The sequence below is a fragment of the Synchiropus splendidus genome, chromosome 2 (assembly GCF_027744825.2).
Source record: "Synchiropus splendidus isolate RoL2022-P1 chromosome 2, RoL_Sspl_1.0, whole genome shotgun sequence".
Classification (NCBI taxonomy): domain Eukaryota; kingdom Metazoa; phylum Chordata; class Actinopteri; order Syngnathiformes; family Callionymidae; genus Synchiropus; species Synchiropus splendidus.
In genome coordinates, this window is record NC_071335.1 from 39,482,433 (window position 1) to 39,503,635 (window position 21,203).

At 41.8% G+C, this 21,203-nt stretch overlaps 1 protein-coding gene and 1 long non-coding RNA gene across 11 annotated transcripts in view; both read right to left on the reverse strand.

The window, feature by feature from the left end:
* Positions 1–21,203, reverse strand: part of LOC128755059 (teneurin-3-like) — a 162,663-nt gene that overhangs the window by 138,491 nt on the left and 2,969 nt on the right. The gene's annotated exons all lie outside the window — the stretch shown is intronic.
* Positions 16,026–19,878, reverse strand: LOC128755061 (uncharacterized). Of its 2 annotated transcripts, none has more exons than XR_008414017.1 (6): positions 19,717–19,878; positions 18,835–18,880; positions 18,677–18,766; positions 18,456–18,563; positions 18,251–18,396; positions 16,026–18,012 (listed from the first exon to the last, which is right to left on the reverse strand). It is a non-coding gene; the product is annotated as an uncharacterized LOC128755061 (long non-coding RNA). The 2 variants fall into 2 exon arrangements; XR_008414016.1 differs by having other exon boundaries at positions 18,979–19,878.

Here is a 21,203-nt window from a genome sequence, read left to right on the forward strand (position 1 = left end):
ATATATATAGTTGCTTATTGCGGTCTGAAGAATGGGAGAGGGCAGCCAGAATGTGGGACCAGGTCTCCCGGCAACGTTGAAGGTGGTCATTAACCGAGGGGGGCGGTGCTCTCTGTCACCTGGGAGGGAAAAAGTGGAGGCTTGCAACCGTAGGCGACCAGTGGAGGAAGGGTTAGAGTGTGCATATTCCACCCAGGGGAGATGGGAGGACCAGGAGGCGGGATGCTGCGCAAACACAAATCGTAGGGCAGACTCCAGATCTTGATTGGTTCTTTCAGAGAGTCCATTTGACTGGGAGTGGTAACCAGAAGTTAGACTAGGAGTAGCCCCCGGGGACTTTACAAAGGGCCGCCAGACTCGTGATGCAAATTGTGGTCCTCTGTCGGAGACCACGTTGACTAGAATGCTGTGTCAGCGAAAAACGTGAAGTACCAACAAGTCGGTTGTCTCAAGTGCAGATGGGGGTTTTGACAGAGGAATGAAATGTGCCATTTTAGAGAATCTGTCCACTAATGTCATGATCGTTGTCTTCGTTGTCAGGATGACAGACAAGCTTGGAGGAATGACCCCCCTGGATAATCTGGGGTGTTGTGGGTTCGGGGACGAAACAACGACCCGGTGGACCGGAGCTTGGAGCAGGGTGAAGCTTCTGAGCTTGCAGGACCGCCCTCTCGATGTCCCAGCAGGCGACGCAGATTATGTCCGTAGAATGGTCTTTAGTCCTGCTTCAGAGGGTTCGTGGAGTCGAGAAAGGGCATCTGGCTTTGTGTTGCGACTCCCAGGTCTGTACATGATGAAAAAAACGAAATCTCCCTAAAAACAGGGCCCACCGGGCCTGGTGTGAGTTCAGGCGTTTGGCGGTCTGGAGCTACGTTAAGTTCTTGTGGTCCAAAATAACCATGAATGGTATCTCAGTGCTCTCTAGCCAGTGCCTCCATTCCTGCAGAGCAGAGACTACAGCCAACAACTCACGGTTACCCATATCAGAGTTTAGTTCAGCGGGAGACTTACACACAAGATCAGTTGATGAACATCAGGACTATGACTCCGTCAGGTTTACTACCAGTACTTCTGGTGTCAGTTAGTTCACCTTTTGGTTGGGCGGAAGAGACTGAGGAGGAGAGGGAAACGTGCCGGTGAGCTTGTTCGCCTTCGTCGAAGAAGATCGCACACTCCGCTTCCCTGGATAATCCTCTCCAACGTCCGCTTGCTGAGCAATAAGATGGATGAACTGGCGCTGATGTTCAGACGGAACAGAGACTTTTCCTCCTCTTGTGTTTTGTGTTTCACAGAGACGTGGTTGAGCGATCTCTTCCCGGACACTGCGCTTCATCTGGAGGGATTCCAGCTTTACCGCGCGGACCGGGTTCCGGAGCTCACCGGCAAAACCAAAGGCGGAGGACTGTGATCGCTGGTGTACGGATGTGACGGTGATCTTTCAGCACTGCTCTCCCTCTCTGGAATGTCTGATCGTGAACTGTAAGCCATTTTACTCCCCACGTGAGTTCGCTTCATTCATTCTGGCTGCGGTATATATCCCGCTCAGCGTGGATGTACATGAAGCTCAGAGTGCGCTCGTGGATCAGGTTCGGCATGTGGAGCGAACTTTCCCGGACTCTCCTGTGATTGTGCTTGGTGACTTCAACAAGGCGACTCTGAGCGAGGAGCTTCCCAAGTACAAGCAGGTGGTAAAATGCCCCACCAGAGAGCAGAGCGTGCTGGATCACTGTTACTCATCGCTCCGCAACTCTTATACCGCCCTCCCTCGAGCTGCACTGGGATTCTCTGACCACTTGATGGTTCATCTTGTTCCCACGTACAAGCAGAAACTGAAGCTGGCAAAGCCTGTTGTGAGGAGCACGAGGATCTGGACAAGTGAAGCTAAAGCAGTCTTGTATGGAGACCACTGACTGGGAGGTGTTCAGGGCTGCTACCAATAATCTGGATGAGTATAAAGTACAGACACTGTGACTTCATGGATCAGCTACTGTGAAGAGTGCATAATTCCAACGCGCACCAAGGTGAGTTATGCTAATGACAAACCTTGGTTCACAGCAAAACTCAGCCAGATCAGACAGGAGAAGGTGGCAGCTCGCAAGAGTGGGGGCAGGAACTGCTACAAAGAGGTGAAGTATCGGTTTCAGAGAGAGCTGAAGAAAGCTATGGCCGCATACTCTGAGAAACTTACGCAGCAGTTCTCAGCCAATAACTCAGCCGCGGTGTGGAGAGGGCTCAAGGTGGTCACTAACTACAAGCCACGTGCCCCCCTACTCCGAACAACCTTGCTCTGGCACAGGACATGAACAACTTCTATTGTCGCTTTGAGCAACCTTTTTGCACCAACACCTCTGTGGTCTCTCCAGCCCCATGTTCCACTTTACAAAAAAGGACTATGCTGTCTCTTAGTGACACAACTAAGACGAATGATGTCACTGAGACAGCAAAGTCGATCACAGTCACTTTTGATGAGCCACCCACTCACCTCCCCCCTCTCTCTCTTGACATCATGGAGCAGGACGTGCTCACTCAGTTCAGGAAGCTGAACCTTCGGAAGACTGCGGGTCCGGACAGAGTTTCCCCTGCCATCCTGAAGCATTGTGCTACTGAGCTTGCTCCAGTGTTCATGGACATCTTCAATGCTTCCATGGTGTCCTGTCATGCTCCTGCCTGCTTTAAGTCCTCATCATTCCTGTTCCCAAGAGAGCCAGGATCACAGGACTGAATGATTACAGACCGGTGGCACTGACGTCTGTAGTCATAAAGTCCTTTGAGCGCCTGGTTCTCTCTCACCTGAAATCTATCAATGCTTCTCACCTGGACTCATTGCAGTTTGCCGACAGATCCGTGGACGATGCAGTGAACCAAGCCCTTCATTTCCTTCTGCAGCATCTGGATTGCCCAGGAACCTACGCCAGGATCCTGTTTGTAGACTTCAGCTCTGCCTTTAACATGATTCTTCCAGCTCAAGTTTGCGGATGACACCCCATCATCGGGCTCATCTCAGATGGAGATGAGTCGGCTTACAGGAGCGGCTGGTGTCCTGGTGCAGCCACCCCCCCCCATGTTGGCTGGTTTACCCATTCCTATTGTAGACTCCTTCTACTTCCTAGGAACCACCATCACTGAGGACCTCAAATGGGAGCCAACCATCAGGTCCCTCCTCAGGAAGGCCCAGCAGAGAATGTTCTTCCTGAGGCAGCAACGAAAACTACAACTGCAGACGAACCTCCTGTCACAGGAACAGCTTCTTCCCCTTGGCCGTCAGACTGTTGAATTTGTGAACAGCCTCTGAAAGATTAGTCGTACGTGTTCCTGGTGTTCCTCCTGCCCCCTCGGGAAAATCATCCAGATACACATACAATAAATGATTGATCATGTCTCTGAGAACATCGTTAACTTACGTTTGAAAAACGTCCTGAGTGTTAGCAAAACCAAAAGGCATGACCCAATACTAAAGTGTCCCAGGGGTGTCTTAAAAGCAGTCTTCCACTCGTCTCCCTCATATGCAAAGCAAGCGATAGGCATTTTGGAGATCGAGTTTGGAGAAGATTGTGGCCTGATTTAGTGGTTCAAACGCTGGGTTGATAAGAGGAAGGGGATACTAATTTTAGATAGTAATCTGGTTGAGACTGCGGCAGTTGATACAGGGGCGAAGAGTTTTGTCCTTCTTATTAACAAAAAAGAAACCTGCTCCCAGAGGAGTGGAGGAAGGACGGCTCAGACCTGCTGTTAGGGATTCATTCATGCATCTTTCAAGAGCTGATGTATAGTCTGTTCGGGGGGAGAGGAGCCCCACAAACCAAATCAATAGCACAGTCATATGGACAAAGGAAGGGAGGGAATGGGCTTGGACTTTACTAAGCACCTTCCCAGATCATGGTAGCAGGAGGGGACTTGTGAGAGGTCGGGGGGGACTGGAGGAGGGGAACGCGAAGAAGAATAGAGGCTGGTGGCAGAACATAAACAATGGGAGTGACAGTAAGTGCTCCAACCTAAGGGAGGACTCCCAGTGCAGATATCGGAAGGGTAGCTGCTGCCATATAGGCGCAGCCATTTTTCTGCCCTGAGAGGGAGGGAGGCACAGTGGGGGCCAAAGACGGGGGGGTGAAAGCCAAGGGTGAAGAGTCACTAAAGGAAAGGGAGGCGGGGGCGGAGCGGCTTGTCTGCAAAACTTCCAGGAGAGTTGAGCGACCTGGGGTTGCCGGTTGTATCTGGGAGCCAATAAAGATAGCTGGTTTTGGGTCAGGCTGATGCTGGAATTTTCCATCTGCCCTTGAGTCTCTCTGAGTCTCCGGGTGGCTTGTCCGAATTCGATGGTCAGATTCAGCCAAGCCGAGCTGACATTGTTATCCACTTTGCGAAGGTGTTCAGAAATGGCCTCCAGCAAGCGGCTTAGCTCAACTAACGTTTGAGTCTGAGTGCTGGCAGCCCTGCACAATCCCTCAGACATGACTGGCAGCTTCTCCATGGCCACATATGCTGCCAACGGTTTCCGAATTTTGTGACAGAACTGGTAGCCACTTAGACAAATCAGCAAGAAAACCTGTGTGTGGATGTCCACATAGCCAACATGTCCCATTATGGTTTTCCTGTCTTCTTTTCTCATCTTGTGACAATGTCTTGACTCAGATGGGATATTGTGACCTGAAGAATTTGCAGAGAAGCCTCTCAAAACATGAGCGGTCGACCACTTCACATTCAAAGTCAGATCACACTAAAAATGTTGTGGTTGTCCAAGATAGACTTGGCTTTGGATGAACAGCGGGGACTCATTATCGGCATCCACATTGCCAAGGTAAAAGAGAACCGGGAGATTTTAAAAGATCTACTTAATGCCACGTGCTTCCTCGCCAAACAGCAAAAAGGTAACACCATAACAACGTTTTTTGTTGCTGTAGTTTGTTTTTTGTGCTTTTTTGTATAATACAGTTTGTATGTCAAAAAGCTGACGTGAGATTTTCAACATAACCCGTTAACTGCTGCCAATCAAATGGTGAATAGGCAACTCTGTAGGGTTCATGTGTTTGTAAATCTGATTGTTATGAAGTCAGTGCCTCACCAGCCATAAACCTCACAGCACGTCACTGCACAGGTCTAATATTTCAAAAGACGCTTTATCAGCAGGATAGGTATCCTTTAAATCTTATCTTACTCAGTTAATTCCTGAAAATTGTTCAATCTACAGCAGATCACACCACAACCACAAAAAAGACAAAATATTGACTACATTTCTATCCATTCTGCTGTTTCACGGGCAACCCTTCACTATGCATGTAAGTGGTTGAGCAATGACTTAAGAGAAGGGAGAGTAGATCGAACAATGTCAGGTGAAATAAGCATCTATTGTTCTGCATGACCCGCTCTAAAAAAATGACTCAACTTTCGAAACAACAGTGTCACTCAATACTATGAGTTAAACATTCAGTCGCATGGACCAGTGAACAATATTAACCCATTGTCATAAATGTTGCCTGTACAAAACACAAAAACTGATACTGACTTTCTAGACCAAAGTGCAGATACAATTAACGGAAGGGGGAAAATTATATTCCCAAATATTGATGTCAGAATATTTTTGTTCGTTACAATGTTATATACAATAGTATCCATTCATAAGTTCACATCCCAGTCAGCTACCAGCAGACTTCCAATCAACTCTCAGCATTTTAATTTGTACGTCTGATCTTGTTGCTTTTTTCAAGTTTATTTGTATATGGATTTATTATTTTTTATCTAAAATGTTTTGCAATGGGCATAATGTACCATGAGTCACTTGTAAATAAGATGCATGGTGGACAGATTGTGGACTGCAGAAAAATAATGTTTTGTTTTAATTTTATTTAGTATCATATTTACGCTGACAGTTAACTGTAAACATCAGGAGTCTTCCTTCATTGGGAGACTTTCATAACTTTTCACTACTCTTCTTTCACTGCAGTCTCATTAGTTAGTGACCATCAACAAATTCTCAAGCGGTCCAAGTATTACTGAAATCGTCAATAACGCAATGACAAATAACCATTTTAGGACAGAGAATTGTGAAAAGGTCTTTCATTACACAAGACAAAGAACAAGTTTGGATAGTTACTTCAAGAATAGAATATGACTAAATGATCATTTATTCAAATTATTTCTAATATTTCTTACACTGTTAACTATTCTATTTAAACATAAATAAATAATGATGTTGCAGACAAACTCCACTAATAAGTTTTAATTATAACAGTTTCAAGAGAGACTGTAGCGTCCAACACATGGAATAAAATGAAAATGGTTTTATCGTGATAATTACTGTAATCGCTGAAATTACAAAATTTATCGTGATAACTTTTTTTGTCCATCCCTTATATGTAATTATATGGTGTACAGCTGAAATAAACAGCCATCGTTGATTCATGTTCTAGACGTTGTTATGATTGTAAAGATACAAATGGCTCTTCAATTCGAAGTCATCATACATCTTGTAGATTTGTAAATATTATATATTATACAATAATAATCTACAACAATGTCGTCTTGTGGCACCTGTACTGTTCTGTGTTAGTGTAATTGATGTGCCCGCAACACACCAGTAACTACCTGGCCCGTCGTTTGATATTAAGGACATGCTGTGGACCCTCATCATTATTCATTCATCACAGATGAAGCAGTTCAAAAGTTCCCGGCTGTCCATGGTGGCTCCATGAAAGATTAGTGAAAGGTTTGTGACTGGTACATGACCGCTCCTTCCATGGACCCCTGCAGCTCCACAGCGGTAATTTAATCCCGCTCATAAACAGCCTGAGCTGCAATGACTTGTTTATCCACAGGGAGGCGCGTGGACACATTTGGCCCTCAGCGATTTCAATAATCGAACTGTACCTTTCTGCGGATCGCATACCAAACAAAATAACACGTGACTGTACCTGTATGGATTTGACAGCCATGAGTCGCAAAATCGGGTTCCTCAATGCACAAAGCGTGCGCGCTAAGCACAGCTCGGCACAAATAAAAAAATAAAACAACGGCACATTGAACTTTTTAATTCAAATCAAAAGCTACAGATCACACAATCACACTCTGGAGTTGTCTCAAATCGCAACCGAACTTGGTGTGAGACCAGCTTTCACTAGTCACTCTTGGCTTTGTGTGAGAGAAAGAGCCACCTTCAGTTCACACCTCGTAGTGCAATGAGTAAGTGGGGTTTACATTATTTAAAGACACTCCCTCAAGAAGAGGGGGGTCACTCCAGCTGTAAGTCGGCTGGAACTGTGACGGGGGGGGGGGACTATTGAAATGCTCCTACAGTACACGAGTAAGTGATTTTGGTTTTCTTGGTCAGAAGTGGGGCTGAACGATTTTGGAAATAATCTAATTGCGATTTTTTTCTCTCAATATTGCGATTGCAATTAAATATGCGATTATTTTTCAAGGTCCTCTTCTCATGTATTTTACAACAAACACAACTAATAAATCAATCTGTATTATAATAAACTATATGTGATTTAGTATATATAATTGTTCTCCCTTGTAGGCTATTCTTATGTTAAGATAAAGGCAAATGAAGCATGAATTAAAATGAAAGATGGTTAATTTGTCTACTTCAGTTACAATTCTAGACTTACTAAATACTTCGACAAAATATGACACGTGTTGTGTAAACATGAGTATACTGTAGGTCTGTGATAAATCACACAAACTAAAGTGCATATTACAACAATAATGCAATCCAACATATGGCTTTACCACTCTAAGACGTCCAACTCTTCATGTGAAGGTAGACTGCATTTTTTAAGCACTGTCTGAACATAAACAGCCTATAAATAGTAATAAAAAAATGTAATAAATGGATAAAATAAACTAATATAAAAAATAAACATATTTCTGTCCAGTCAGTAACATCACACATACAATAATGCAAGAAAGGTAAGGAGAACAAATACCGGATTCAACCAACATTTTTTAGATAAATGAATGAAAGTCTCGATTAACACAAACTCAACTGTATGTTCTTATTAATCTTAAGAAGGAAAGTAACATTTTGAATACTAATATGTTCTATTCACCCAGGAACAGCAGCACACAACAAACTGGATTGGAAAATGACTATGGCTGTGTCGGCCACAGTTTCTTTTGTATAATTCTCAGAAACTCACAGATTTTTTGCAAGGAAAACCAGCATGTCCACTTTCTCTGGTTTAAAAGACGAGCAGGTGCAAGTCACTATATTCCCTTCAGCACCAAAAAGACGCTCTGCGGGAGCACTTGTGGCAGGTACACAGAGATACTTGCGGGCCATGATGCACAGTCGTGGAAAAATTCTGTGCACGTTCCACCAGGCCAAGGGGTCCTCTTCTCAGTCCATGGTAGGGGTCATGAGGTAACTGTTTAACTCTGCCTCAGTTACATCTTCAAGCTGCATGGGAGAAGTAGGAGAGGCCACAGCAGTCTTGAAGAAGCTGCCAAGAAACTTTTTCACCTTTTCCCCAGGTGGCTGAGCACTTTGCGAGCCTAGAGTGGTTTCAGTACGGGACCTCTTCCACCAGATACAAAAATAGCAATTAGTATTGAAGTTAGATTATAGATAAATAAAATCAAAGTATGTTAGTGATATAGTTAGATAATTGTTACTAACCTGGTTATAAGCACGCCATGCTGATTCCAGCATTTCTATCTTGATTCAGGTCTTGATGTTAGGGACGTTGTCAACAGTGATATACTGGGTTTTGAAACAGGGGTCCAGGAGGGATGCAACATCCAAAAGCTGCTGGGTGCTGGGGTCACTGTACTTATCATAAAGGTATGCCAGGACCTTGGTTTTGATTGACCTAGTCAGGTCAGTGTCCTCTTGATCTTCAGCCAGGTCTGATGTGGACAGAAGGTGAAGAACTGGCTTGAGGTATGAGGTGCTCACATACTCCTGTCCAGATAGAGCATCTGTGAAGTCCAGAAGAGGATGCAGTGCCTTGTGAACAGACTCCAGCATCTCAATATCCTGCTAGGTTGGGATCAGGGTGCGTGCATATCGTCACCTGACAGAACTTGAGATATGGCATTGAGCCGCCCAAGCACCCTGGCAATCATCATTTCTTTAGATCCCCATCTTGTTGGACACTCAGTGACGAGGCTGTGCTCAGGAAGTTTGAGCTCTCTTTGGGCTTCAATCATTGCTGCCTTCTTCTTCCAGCTGTGAGAGAAGTGCCCCACCACTTTCTTGCACAGCCCAATTGCTCTTGACACTCTGTCATCTTTAAGTGCATGTCCTGTCATACAAAAAATACAAGGACAAATACAAGGACTCCCCCATTCTACAAAGTTGTTTGCAGAAGTTTTGACTGAATTCCCACTCCTTATATTCCTCCAATTAAAAGACTATACAGTTTTATTTTACACAAGCCGCATGATTTTACAGTAGATATTTAGTTTAAAGGGTTTGTGAATTTAAGGTTTTATTTTTAACAAAATCAGATTGTGTTTGTTTTCTTTTTGACAGTTTAATAAAAGCATATGCATGAAGAATTGTCTAATGTAGTCTGGTTATTCAATGAATTTTTTTTTTTTCTAGTTTTAGAACTTTTTTTGAGCTCTCAGTTTTTGAAAGCTGCTGTTGTGGTAGTAAGACTAGAGTTAATAGTGAGATAAGAAAGAAGTCTGTGAGGTCAAAAATGGTAGCTGACACTGTCCAGCATAAATTGAGCATAAACAAAGGTGTAGACAGGTAGGATTTGGACTAAAAAGGAACAATTACTAAGAGCTATTATTTAATATAACTATATAAGACATTTGAGGGAATCAAAACAACACAGCAAAAATATAGCATTTATTTTATAAAATAAACGAATTACTCTCTGAAATTTTACTGTTTTGTGTTTATTGTCCCCCCAGCACTGAAGAGAGATTTTTGTCCCAGCTCGCACACACAGTCTCACTCCCACACACATTGACTGTACACGCGCCAAAATATACATCAAGATACTAATTTTATGTACCGATGGCAAGATGTAATTGATGCCCAAAACACTGAAGTCTGGTCCATTCATTTAGCTCTGCTGCCAACACCGTATTTGATGCGTTGTCCGTCGTTATGCAGTCGTGGTTTTCTTCTTGTAGACCCCAGCTAGCAAGGCCCTCTCTCAAGCCAGCTGCAATGTTTTCCCCGGTGTGGTCATCCGGGAAGTAGGACGCTTGAAGACAGCGAGCTTTGAGATTTAAGTCTTCATCAATGTAGTGTACCGTTAGACTTAGGTATGGCTCCGCTATACGGCTTGACCACAGATCTGTAGTTGTTGCAAAAAACTCCACAGTTTTCATCTCTGCTGCTACTTTCTGTCTGCATTTTTTTGTATAGCTCAGGTATGGCTACCTGGCTAAAATGCGTGCGTGAGGGAATTTTATACCGCTTTTCCAAAGTGCTTATCAAAGCCGTAAACCCAGGCTTAGTCACTATACAAACAGGCATCAAATCTTTCGCTATTAACTCTTCCGCGTGTCGTTTTCGAATTCCGTTCATAAGGAGTTATGGATTCAAACAGTTCGGTCAGTGATCCTTGTCAGCTGGTAGGCCTACTTTGCTTACTTGAAGATGAAGCACTCACTGGCATTTTTGCCATGCAATTATCATACATGGCTTTGTGGTTTATTTTTAAGTGCTGCAAAAGATTTGTGGTGTTACCTTGTGAGGTTGCAACAGCAGCAAGGCAGGTTTTGCAAAATACTCGATGTTGCGCAGCATCTCCCTTTTTAAATCCGAAATAATTCGACACAACTGACGCGCTGCCCCTCTTTGGTAACAAACTTTCAGTTTCACTGGTGTCAGCTACTGTTGCGCCTGAGGCCGCCATAGTATAGAAGGCTAAAGCCGTAATTTATAGCTCAATGGCTAAACGCTCACCGTTACATTGCTCCACTAACATGGAAGTCACGTGACCAGTCAAATCGCAGCCTTACGTTTAGAAAATCACGTTTTATCATACTGCGGTATAATCCCAAATGCAATTAATCATTCAGCCCTAGTCAGAAGTTGCTCTGTTGAAAACAAACACACACATCATTATATACAGTGCAGAGTGCAATTAATTAGATAGACATTTGATATAAAAGCAAAATGTACACCATTGTCATTATAAAAATACTGAAATTAGGGCAGAAAAGCATCCCCCAAGTTGATGAACTTCGTCAGATTCTTCAACCACCGCTTGTCGAGGACAATGGCAACAAGAGCCTGTTGAGCTGCTGAACCTGCAGTCACACATCTGAGAGATAAATAAACTTCCATGTAAAGCAACAGAAAAATCCCAGAAAATAGATCAGAATTATCTAGTTTAATCCATGTTTTTTTTCCTGGGTATCATCACCCAGTGGCTCATATTCATAAGATCCGGTGGCCCATGTATACTAGTAACAAACATGTGTATAATAGCATGCCACTTGATCTAGATAACTACAAATTATGTGAATGTTGGTGTCACAATGAAACTATGCCTCAGTTTACAACAATTTATTTCCAACAGAAATGCACGACAGAGGATGATGTTTAGCACAGTAGCAGAAATGGTTCACAATGTGCCTGATCCAAGGCAAGATGTCAGACTGTTCTCACACCATCAACTAAAAATACCACAGCATTGATTGACAGAAACACACCTGGCCTCAACATTTTGAGGACACCCTGAATCACGACAGAAAAGAGATCACTTTGAAAATCACTAAACATTGCCCAAAACAAACACATACAAGCCCTAGACAACACAAAGTACCCAATATGGTCCGACTCATCAGTAAAGCTGGAAACTATGGTCTGCAGTGGTTGCAGGTGTTGCTTGTGAAGAGTAGAAGTTAAGTTAGTAGAAGTTAGTAGAAGTAGCATGTTAGAAATGAATGTTGATAAAAAGCATTACAAGAGAAACACTAATTAATACACAGTGGAAATACAGGCACTAAATGAACATTACACAATGTTATAAAATGTAACCTGTGTGTATATACTACATAATTATAACATAAAACAAACAATTAGCAAAATAACATGTGAAAAAAAAGTTTGTGTGTGAGAGAGAGACAAATTGCAATTATAAAAATGTTTTATCAGAATGACTTCAAGTTTACTGGCTAACTGAAATTGTTAGTTCAGACCTTCAAAGTGAATTGATTGATGCCAATGAATTGCAGTACAAACAGACCCTTCCAGACTGAATTAATAAACGTCAACTTTTAAACAGCCACACTCGGGGCAAGGTGCTATTGATAAGCAGGACCATGAAAAATCACATTGCACACCGGTACTGTACTGGTTATTTAGCGCAAGCAATATGATTTGACTTATTTGCAATCACTGCAGTCAAATCAATAAAAACACAACAACAAAAACAAAAAAACGTTTACAGAAACCATTACACAAAAATCATGGGAAACTAGTGTCACGTAAAATACAAACTCACACGGTAAGACCAGCAAGAGTGTGGCTGCCCTTTTCTTGTTAGTTACAAAGCTATTTGTGTCAGAACTCTGAAAACTACTTACTTGTCCAGCGGCAACAACGCCAAGGCCAAGAAAATCCTACTCATCTCTGAGCTCACGCCAGCGTGTGAAAGCGGAGCCAATGTTGATCCTTGATTCTTTTTTTGTGTCCTCTGACAAAACCTTCCGCTTCCTCATTGAAGAAGTAATGGTGATTAGACGTTCGCAGCTGTCATGGCGCCGCAGTGTCCCTGAGCCATGTTTTGCGTTTCTCCCTCTGTTCCTTTGGCACACAGCTGGAGCCGATTAACCCCTGACGAACTGTCTTCAAAAACACCTGGGCTCCAGCAACGTGTGCCAGATCGTTGTCTTTGTTTCCTGCCAGTTCTCCTAGTCCCTGTGTGTTTCCATGTTTCCCTGTGATGTTTCCTCTGGTTCCTGTGATTTTGGACTCCTCTCGTTCCCCATGGTAACTCCTGGTTCTCGTGTCTCTCCCTGTGTTCGGCTTCTTGTTCTGTGTGCTAGCTAGCTCGTTTAACTCCTGGTTCTTCTTGTTTTCGGTCTCCTGTTCTGTTGGCTAGCTTTTTGGATTTCTCTGTGTTTGAACTGAAGTGCATGAGTTAGTGTTTCAGTTTTCTTCCTCTTTTCCTTGTGCTTCCTGATTTAATTTGTAATTAAGTTAGTTTTCTCCCGGTTCGGTGACGTTTTCTGTTGTGTTTCTGTTATTTGTTAATTATTAAAATATTATTTGTAACGCGTTCCTGCTTTCCTGTGCCTATCTTCTATACGTGACCTTCAGTTTCCACGTCCTCTATACGTGGTCTTTAGTTCCCTCGTCCCTCGTACCGTGACAGCAGCATGTTTAAAAGTAAAAAGCACTGTAGTAAAAAGAATTCTGGAGCAACATTTCTATCGTTTTTATAGATTTCAAGGCTTCTGAGTGAGGCTTTCCCAAAAATGGAACAGCTTCTTAGTGGATGGCTGCTAAATAAAGCAACAGGTGGTGAAATGTTTGTTATATTTGTCCTCAATGAACATTGACTCACCATATTATGCAGGTGGCAGTGGCCGACAAAAACTCACGGTCATCCCTCCTGAAGCAGAAGGTTACAGCGTGAAAGCTTTGCGAGCTATGTCAGGAGGTGGTAAAGCTATTTTTTATATTGTGCCAATCCAAGAGACCTTGGACACCACTCCTCTTCCTCTGGACTCTCACCACTTTGCAAAGATGCCAAAAAAGAAACCAGTGCAATCAAGTCATGCCTCTACATGTTCTGGTGATTACATTGATTACATTGGCTCCGCTTTCACGCCAGCATGTGAAAGCTTATGAAGGTTGAATAACTCTTTAGTGTTTTAACTGTGGAGCCACATGCTGACATACACTCAACTTATTATCGTGAATGCAACTTAGTACATTATCGTGAATATTCCGTCATTTTGTTTACATTATCGGCACGCTACTCCTCAGAGCTTTCGTCGTAGATACAGTTTGAGTCCAAAACGTACGGCCTGACCAGGAATCGCCTGCTATTACTTTTCTCAGACTTAGGTGCCAGAATTCCAGAGATATTCCAGGTTTTACCAATTTTTTTCCATTGAAAATAAATGAGAAGAGGATTCCCCACTCCAGAAACTTGTCTCTATTTCAACTGCTCGCAGCTCCCTCAAACTTTGGCCTAGAAATTCTGCGAAAAGCGCAAAACGGAGCCACACTCACCCTCTAAGCCAAGTCGTGTCGCCCACAAAACGGGCTCAAAGATCCCGAGATAAAAAAAAAAAAATCAAAAAGTTAGTGGGCAATTAAGCTGGTTAGAGTGGAGCAGAGGAAAAAAAAAGTTGGTTTTGCGTTTCTAAACAGTGATCGTGGCCAAATGGTGAGGCACAGAAACATGGGAATCTCCAGTTTTGTAGTCAAACTTGTCCCCTCTCGTAAAATGTGCTCAGAATTACTGTAGCACTTGGCCAAACCGTAGACTGCAGACACAGGATGGGCAATATGGACGACAGATGTTGTAATTTCTGCAACAACGATAACTATCACAATAAATACATTTTAATTCTATTCCAAGTGTTGGACACACTGCACCCTCTATTTGAAACTGTTTATGATGAGAATCATTGGTGGAGTTTGTCTCCAACATCATTTGTTGTTTCAACATAATAGTTAACTAAGAGTATGGATCAGAAATTCAATGTTTCATGTCCCTTGTAGAACCTGGTCATTTTACTTGGGGGTAAAATTTAGCCGTCTGTCTGCTGTATCTCAAATGTTCATTTAGTCATATTCTATTCTTGAAATCATGATACAAAGTCAGTCCTTCATCTTGTTTGATGAAAAACATTTCACAATTCTCTCTTCTAAAATGGTAGGTTTTTTTGCCTTATTGAAGATTTCATGAATATAGAATTTGTTTATGGTCCCTAACTGATGCCGGGTCGTAGCATTAGCGCTGCCTGAGTGAATGTGAGTGTTTTTCTATTTTTAATACTGGAAACCTTTGACAATGACATTGGTCGACTCTGAGTCTCTGGATTTCATTTCATTTTCATTCATAAAAATGGCGCAAGACAGTGGAAACAGCGCACAAAATCCTCAGGAAAGTCATAATCTTGAAAGTTTTCTTCACGTAGGGATTTGTTATGAAACACATAAAATGAATCCAGATGTTTAAAGATGCACGGTCCTCTACATTATGCTAATTAGCCCCATTGATGACATGAGAAGTTCAGCAACAAGTTAGGCCGCCCTGAAGCCAAATGTACGATTAAAGGAGTCAGGTTTGCTATTTGGTTTACATTCGTCTCAAATCAGTTAATGCAATATCGTTTTTTTTTTTTGTTTGTTTTTTTCAGGGAAGCAGCACAGTTGAGTCAGCAGCCAGGAATCTTGTGTCACTACTGCTGAACAGTATGTCCTCTAACTCTCCATCTCCAAGGGACACAATGTCAGGGTCTTCTTCTGTCCATACTACTTCTAATACAAGCCTGCAACAAGAAATGACAAGGTTGGATGTTCATTTGTGCATTATTCAGTATATGTGCATTATATTATAATCGTTATATTTTCAAGAATTGTTTTAATATTGCTAGATTTGAACATGAGCAATTTGTACTCTAGTATTTAACCAGGTTCTTATTGCTTCTATGTTTGTACTTTTATTCTCTGTTCTCTTGCATGAGAGACAAATACACACACAGTCACTTCAGAAACATTAATAGGTATATTTGAGTATCCGCTTCATGTCATGGTTCACAATGACAATGTTCTTCTTTTCCACAGGTCATTTCCAGGGTACTTTAGACCCAACATTAATCAAGGAAAAAAGGTGTTCACCCATCAGACATATTAATTCAAAGAGGAAATTAGCTTTTAACTTCTATCTTGTTGCCCATAACACCTCACATACGCCTATGACATCTGAGGAGCTAGAACTTCTTCAGGCTGGACTTGGAAAGCAAACAGTATCTTTTCCAGACGACGGTGACCATGCAGAGATGTGTCCCTCCCACCCCCCCATTGCTGTAGTAAAAAGAATTCTGAAGCAACATTTCTATCTTTATTTTTATAGATTTCAAGGCTTCTGAGCGAGGCTTTCCCAAAAATGGAACAGCTTCTTAGTGGATGGCTGCTACATAAAGCAACAGGTGGTGAATTGTTTCTGTTGTTATATTTGTCCTTAATGAACGTTGGTTGACTCAACATATTATGCAGGTGGCAGTGGCCGACAAAAACTCACGGTCATCCCTCCTGAAGCAGAGGGTTACAGCGTGAAAGCTTTGCGAGCTATGTCAGGAGGTGGTAAAGCTATTTTTTATATTGTGCCAATCCAAGACACCTTGGACACCACTCCTCTACCTCTGGACTCTCACCACTTTGCAAAGATGCCAAAAAACAAATGCAAACCAGAGCAATCAAGTCATGCCTCTACATGTTCTTGCGATGCATGTGAAGAAATGTGAGGGAGAACAGTCAGTGATAATTGATGAGGTGAGACCAAATAGTTTTCTGATCACTGTCAGTTGACTTATAACAACATCTGTATTGCAAGTCAACTGAGCAAATCGGATCACTGCTGAACAGTGACACAACGCAACTTTAAAATTCTTCATAGACACCCTGTCTTTCTTTAAGGTACTGGTTACTTGCCCTATTTGCTGCAAAGCATTTCCAGGTGATGACATTTCTGTCCGTGCTGGCCTTTGTGGAGAGAGGTAGTAATTCATTTTCACCAACTAGTTGTCTTACTGATCAGTTAATGTATTTCATGCGTCATGTGTTTAGATGACATAAAGCATTGTTCACCAATAGAGGAGGAAGGACATGGGGATGATCCACCAATTAAATCAAAAGGGTACATTCGATTACAGATTAACAGGACATGCATGCACTTGTAAATTGTGATTGTATTATTATCCACGTTAATATACCTATGGAATTGAAGTGCATGCCTTATATTCTAGTGCCAGTGCTCTAAAGATTGTTTTTATAGGAGAAGCGGGTGTAGACACTGGTGCTCTGAAGAAGGAGTTTCTGACAGATGTGATTAGTAATAGTCAGTAATTGGAAAGTTACGCTTCATAAAATGTGTTGTACTATGTTATAGTCTCGGAATATGAATCACATTTTAAAGAATACTAAAAGTAAGTAATGGTAGCATCTTTAATGAGAAAATTTACTTTTCTCTATTTCTAGAAATGACTCATGGGATAGAGGAAAGGTTCTTCGAAGGCGCTGATAGTCCTGGAAAAAAATCCCAAGTACGACAATTTCAGGTTATCTACAGAATTGTTGTGGCTGTGAGCATTGCACAAGGTGGCCCACCACCTGCTTTCCTGAAAGAGTGGTGCTGTCAGTTCATCTGCAGTGGTGAAGTGAATTATAGTTCACTGTGCAAGGAGGATGTGACGGATTCAGAGTCCCACCTTTAACTCAAGAAGGCAGTCTTTCATCCACTTTATGAGGTTCAATGCGCCTTTGTCTAATTTTCATATTCATTTACAAGGTGGAGAGCAGTGAAGATGCACAATCACTGCTGTTGTGTGGAGATGAAATTATTAGCTGTGGCTTCACAAGGCAAATCACTTTGGAAAATAAAGATGACATAATCCGGTAAAACATTTTGAAATTAGTTAACTAAGCTCATAATCGTCTAGGAAGAGCTAAAATTGCTCCCCTCACTGCCAGCTTCAATTTATTAATGGGGAAAATGAAAATGTAGTTAATGTTTTGATACATTTTGATAATGTTTTGATTTCAGTCACATGCTGCTCCTCTAAATTAAAGTTCTTCTCAATGCAGAATTGATCCATTGTTCATAATATTGCCTAAAATGCCTTATTTTCCAAATTACTTTATGGTATGTTATGATTTTCACTGTTTCGCATAGCTTCTAAAAACTGGAAATACAAGTCTCGACCACATGTTTGAGACTCTGTAAGGGGATTGATCCTTCTTTGAAGTTCTCCCAGAACTTCATTGTTCAGTGGGCGTTCGCATTCTGGAACCACAAGTGCCTCACGAGTGTCAAGTTGCTGTACAGCACACTCCCAGTCGATGCCTGGATCTTGGAGTTCCTGCAAAGAAAAAAATAAGTATGAATTCTTCTTGTCTTTTGCTTCTTTTCACAAAATTATCATCTGCGTCACTATTTTCTTTTCTAGGAATGGCAGACATCTGGACAGATATCAATCAGGCCTGCAATTGCAAGTATAAAAGATTAATACATGTACATGTATAAGACAAGATACATGTGAATATTCTTTTATCTCAAGTCTTTCCCGCTCCTGAAGATTTTGTAGATGTGCCACACACCAAAGCTGTTCTGGAGTGAAACCCTCTTCTGTTCGAAGAGGATGGTTATTCCATCCATCAAGAAACCATCTTCCTCCAAAGTATGAAGAACGTCATAATATTTGCTGGTGACTGCAGCCCAGACGCCACGCCAAAGGCGCTTTATTCTGTAAAGAAATTTGCATTACATCAAGACTTTGTGGAAAGCAGCCACAAGAAGAACAACCTCTGATTGTGGACACTTTCCCGGAGATGAAGCTTGCCCTTCCTGTTCCTCGAGTGGCAAACATGAATCCACACATCCACATTCTCAACTCCGTGATCACCTCTAACCCTTAAGAGGGAGACAATCTCAATCAGTAGTCAATCAGTAATATCAGGTTGAAGAACATTAAACACTAATCTCCAGTTTATTATTTATTCTTGTTTCCAAGAATATGTACAAACCTAGTTCACACGGTGAATCTGGGATGCCCTCAAGAAGAGTGAGAATGCAGTTGATGCTTTGTTGCTTGTGTCAGCATCCAGATACAAAATCTTTGCAGAGAGAAATCACTTATTTATATGCTTTATGGTTTTACATTGTTTTTAAACTTTCTCTTTACCTTCCTTGAGTAACCAGCCACACCACCGAATATCACAATGTTGCATCTATTAAAGGAAAGGAAAGCACAATAAGCACAGTGTAAAACTACAATTATTTTCACAATCAACAGGGGCATTCATAATAACTCTGAAAAGCCACCTACTTCGACATGGACAAAGGTGAGAGGGCCTCTGACTGAATAACATCTTTTGAATGACACATCCTAGGTTTGTCAGCCTTGTGAGGATCCCAGCAGCGTCAACTCGATGCATAGAAGCCATCAGTCTATTCCACTGGATTGTGGATGCCCATTGACACTAAAAGGCCCCTAACCATTCAATACCCTGCATTTGGCATCTGTTGCTTTATTCGAGAAATAACATTGTGTAGTTCTTGGTCACTCATTGTGCTGTATGTTCCTCTTGCAGATAACCCAAATTCTTGCATTCTCCTGCAAGTGGTTCTTTCTGACACACCCAGACATTTAGCAATGCAAGGGACTGGGAGGTGTGTGTCTCGCAAATATTCAGGTTTTTCTTTCTCAATAATTTCATGTTTCCATTTCCAGTTTCACAACCGGTATCAAGTTGGCAGTAAGGTCACATTGGACAGGTTCATGTAGGTTGTACAGTGCCTCTGTCGGCCTCTGGTCGTAAAATGACCTAAATAGAATAAGATCATGGCGTGTAGAAAGTCCATATAATCCAAGTTGATTGGTTGTTGACTCAAAGCCGCTTGCAGTTTGTCAAGAAGACTTTCTGTCAGCTGATGTCTGAGTATGTTCTATCGGGTGAAATATTCATTTAGAAAGCATCAATAATGAATATGGACAAACAAATATTTGATATGAAATAAACATTTCTGTTTTTCATTTCTCTAGGAATGCCTCAATATCACTTACACGGGGACGTGATGGGTTATTGTCAGGCTCTTCTGACATCAGCGGAAAAGAATCAATAGAACAACAGAAGAAGACAGAATTAGTTACTAATGGAATGCTGGCATGAACTCTTCAGCGAATCAGAAACAAATCTATATTAATAAACTGCTTTGCAAACTAACTGACTGACAACAATCTGATTTATTTCTATATTAATGACACATTTGATGATCATATGAGGAAAATGTGAAAATACCTGGTCTGTCCAATAAATCCAGTAAAACTGCCTGTCCTGAAAAAAGGGGTTAATTTTTATACAAATGTAAACCAAATAGCAAACGTGACTCCTTTAATCGTACATTTGGCTTAAGGGTGGCCTTATGCTAACTTGTTGCTGAGCTTCTCATGTCATCAACGGGGCTAATTAGCATAATGTAGAGGACCGTGCATCTTTAAACATCTCCATTCATTTAATGTGTTTCATGACAAATCCCTACGTTAAGAAAACTTTTAAGATTATGACTTACCTGAGGCTGTTGTGCACTGTTTCCACTGTCATTTTTATTAATTTAGGATTGAGTTCCAGCAGGACCCGCCTTCCCCGTCCACTGAAACGTCTAGTGAATGGTGAAGAGGTTCAGCCAATGAGAGCAGAGGACTTCAAGTGGCAGCTCAGTGATTGGCTGACTTTGGTGTCAGTCTTGTGTACTCATGGAGTTGTGCGAGCAGAGCAGACTGAAGTTGAGGGAGCAGCAGTGGTGTTGAGCGCGCGTGTATGCGATGTTGAGCGAGCAGCCAGAGGTTGACCGCGCGTGTATGCAACGTTGAGCGAGTAACGGGATGGTTGTGAGCGCAGAAAACATGTCTTGAGTGTACAACAACCAAAACACACTCGCTCAAGTCGGTGGCAGGGATCTATCTCCATACATCAACACATACAGGTCTCCCGCTGTACTGGTGCCTCGGCGAAACACTGTGGTGAAAATAGATAGATATTGGGTGGATGTGAAACTTTGAATTTCTCATCTCTACACTTAGTTAACTATTATATTTAAATATAAACAAATAATGATGTTGGAGACAAACTCTAAAAAAATATTTCACTGAACAGTTTAGAGAGAGACTGTTGAATGAAAATGTATTGATGTCTTGATAATGATCGCCAGAATTTATCACAATAACCTTTTTGGTCCATATAAACCATCCCTGGTATGGTACAATCTTCTCTTCAGTACATTCAAGTTGAGTTCAATTTAATTGGTAAGAAAAAAAAGTTGTTTACATAAATTAATGTCTGTGTTTGGCAGTGAAATAAGAGTTGTAAAGAATGGGGTTTCCAAAAAAAAAAAATAGGGGAAAAAACAGAACTTAAAACCATGATATATGATGCAGGCCCGCAATCACTGAAACAATTGGACCCAATATTTTATTGATAAGAGGCATTCCTGCATTTTGCTATTGCACATAAACAGTGTTGTGCGAATTTACAAAGGATAAATAATACTCTT